Here is a 3,548-nt window from a genome sequence, read left to right on the forward strand (position 1 = left end):
AACGGTCTGAATACGAACTATGAAACTATCTCTTAGGTTATTTTTGCTGAAATTGAAACAGAAAATTAAGCTGTAAGGTAGGGTTTCCATTAATAACCAGTGTCTGTATATGCGGAGGCAACACTTGTACAGGGTCCAGCACGGTATGTCTGTTTTAATTCATGGTGCAATGGCTCTTCTAGGTGTAGTTAAATCCAAGGAAGAAATTAAGTGTAGTTTATGTCTGCTTTCATTTTATTCAACATAACCCCAAAATTTACCACGTGCATCATGTGTGTCATGTTTTCTGATGAATTATTTCGAGGTTTTGAGACAATTATACTTTTACAGGGATGAGGTATGGGCATGAAAAGTTGTAATATCCAGCAACTTTGATTCTGCTAGACTACCGCAAAAGAAATATTTGTGCAGGAGACATTTCTTGGAAAGTAAGTTCACTACAGCAGAAAGATTACACCTGAACAGAATTGCGGTTCCATGTGGCTCAGTTTTCTGCTTCGCAATCATTTTCACACCCTCCTATCCATTCCTTCTTCTGAACTCAGCCTGTCTATAATGGCATTTAATTCTGAATCAGAGCGCAATGACATTCTGTGTGCCACGAATGTGGTGAGCCTGAAACTTAAATGATGACAGTCGTATGACACAACGACCTATTCTTCCTAATTGACGTGGATGTGAGAGGCACCACGTAATAGCTTGATTGTCTGTCTCTAAATCAAACTACGTGTTCCAGATATGGGCGAAATTTTTCCAGAGCAAAAAGCACGGCAAGACATTCTAACTCATACGCCGAAAACTTCCTCTCCTGTTGAGACAACGTCCGGGAAGCGAACGCTATTGGTTGGCGTTCCCCCTCATAATCCTGCAATAGGACTGCGGCAACCGCAAGGGAACTGGCATCAGTCTGTAGGATAAACCTACGGCCATGCGTAGAACTGGAGGATTGATGATAGCAAGTTTCAAATCCTGAAACGCCTGTTGCTGTTCCGACCCCCAAACAAATGGAGTATCCCTCTTACAAAGGAGGTTAAGAGGGGCAGCACGTTCCGCAAAGTGTGGAATGAACTTATGAAAAAAATTTACCATTCCTATGAATAGCGCGATTCCTTTAACATCACGCGGAGGTGGGAAATCCCTAACAGACTTAGTCCCATCAGGGTCCACAGAGGCACCTGAAGAGGCAATGATGTGACCCAGGAATGGTAACTTGAGTTGTGGCAAATTTATCCTTATTAGGATTTACAGTCAATCCAGCCTTGCGCAGCCTGGTAGACTTCACGCAAGTGGTGGAGATGCACGTCAAAAGAATCACTATAGATCACCAAGTCATCCAAATAATGGAAGACATATTTAAATTTGATGTCAGAGAAGACTTGATTCAACAAGCACGTAAGAACTTGAGAGCCTGTTGCTATGCCAAAGGGAACCCTAGTGTACTCATACAAGTTCCAGTCGGTTGCGAACGCCGTGAGAGGCTTTGATTGCTCAGTCAATGCGATTTGATGGTACGCAGAGTTGAGATCAAGCAAAGTAAACACTTTAGCTGACTTAATTCTAAGCCCACTTGAACCTGGTCACTGATAGAGTATGTATGTGGTAGGAGATTTATTTCCTGCATATGTCTTTACCTAAGAACCCTGTAACATGTTGATGCTGTCTCAATGTACAGTGGCCACCTAACAATCCTGTTATCAGTCTAAGGCCAGAAAGCCTCTGGACAGCTGCTACTGCAATATCCAGAACTGACATTAAAAATGTTTTCAGCATTTAGACACCTTTCATCTGCCATACATCTTTAAGGAAGAATGAAGCAACTGATCAGTCTCCCACACAGTGCTGACCATTTTGGACATAACTCACTGCTATCCAATGTGGGTTGACATCAGCTCAACAGTGTGAATTATAATATTATATTTAAGCATCCTGTTGCACTTTGTTTATATCATATAGTGTGAATTATGCCTTGTGATGTTCTGTATATTAAAACTAATACCTCCCTCTCATGCTAATTTTGAAGTCATTACTTGTCTGAAAAAAGTATTACTCTAGTTGAATACTAAAATCTTCTATGGTGCACCATTATGTACAGTGATTATAATATGAATCAAAATATGTAGATGTGAATCACAAATTTTTGGAAACCCCCAAAATAATTGTTAATTAAGTGCAGTGCTTTCATTTGTGAAAGAAAAGGTACCAGTACTTGCACATACTCATTTAAAATTTTTAACCACCCAATTTTCACAAAATTTAGCATGAACTTTATGCTACTGAATTGCACAAAATTTAGTAACAAATATTTTATGGAGAAGAGTGTCAGTACTGTGTAAAGTTGAACCATGCCACATAACTCAGCAACTACCTGGAACAGAGCCCTCCTTGAGAATTTAACAGTTCCTTCCCACCTTGGGGAACCAAAATGTTTTACTGTCTAAGTAAGAGCCTGCCACAGGTGCCTATTATTTAACATAAGGTAAAAGTTGTCCCTGTGCTTAAGTAATTAAGCATTACAACATGAAGGAATATGAGGGAGTGGATGTACTGCATAGTTCCACATTTTCTTGATCTCAGCACTAGTTGGAGATGAGTAGTCAGCTTCAAGCCCCTGCCACTTTACCACCAGGGAAAGAGCCCCCGATACCCATTGGATAGGAGGCTGTGTGGACCCCGGTGCCTGTCTGGACAATGTGGAGAACAGAAAACTCTTGACCCTACTGGGACTCGAACTCTGGCACCTTGGTCGTCCAGCCCATAGCCAGTCGCTATACCGACTGCACTATCCTGAATATTAATTTCTGCTCTTAATTTCTTCATATGTGTAATTTATGCGAGTCATTCTTAAGTATCTGAACATTTCATTTTTTAACAATTTAGTAGCTGTTATCTTATGATTTTGGCCTGCATTCTGAAGATGAGCCATGAATATTCACTTATGTTTTCTTTGCTTTTCCTTCCAGTATCAAATAGAACTTGTCTCCCTCTATGGTATTTATGTTTTCATCAAGGAATTAACATCACCATCATAGATCAGAAGTTGTGACTGGCATGACATTAATATGCTATAGAACTACTCAGGAAATACTAATTTAATGAAACATTTGGTAATGTAGTCAGTGTAGAGCAACTGTTCAGATGTGCAACTCAATGTCACAAATGAATAGTGACTAAAACAGGCTCCTTTACTAATTTTGGGCTTTCAGACTGGTTAATTATTAATGTTAATGCTTCATACTTCACACCTGGAGATGGAGGCAGCATGTACCTCTAAAATGTTGGCAACACTGCCCACAGCCACATGGCATAACAACCCAAGAACAGAATTAACATCAAAAGGCTCATTACAATAAGTGATACAAACTGTCAACTAAAACATAAGAACCCTAACACGTGGTTATATAAAATCTACACACTGTGCACCAAGAGACCGGTTCAGATTAGGCAGCATGCAAGACCAGACAGTTGACTGAAACTGGCGCATTTCACCATTATCTTTGTTACTGTATCTTTACCTGAGGCTTGGTACTGGATATTCTGTTAAAGGCATT

At 40.1% G+C, this 3,548-nt stretch overlaps 1 long non-coding RNA gene across 1 annotated transcript; it reads left to right on the forward strand.

The window, feature by feature from the left end:
* The first annotated feature begins 24 nt into the window (after positions 1-24).
* LOC111872933 lies at positions 25-2,526 on the forward strand. Its single transcript, XR_002844321.2, has 3 exons — positions 25-143; positions 331-428; positions 737-2,526. It is a non-coding gene; the product is annotated as an uncharacterized LOC111872933 (long non-coding RNA).
* The last annotated feature ends 1,022 nt before the right edge of the window (positions 2,527-3,548 follow it).

This window comes from Cryptotermes secundus, unplaced genomic scaffold (assembly GCF_002891405.2).
Source record: "Cryptotermes secundus unplaced genomic scaffold, Csec_1.0 scaffold407, whole genome shotgun sequence".
In the NCBI taxonomy this organism is placed as follows: Eukaryota; Metazoa; Arthropoda; class Insecta; order Blattodea; family Kalotermitidae; genus Cryptotermes; species Cryptotermes secundus.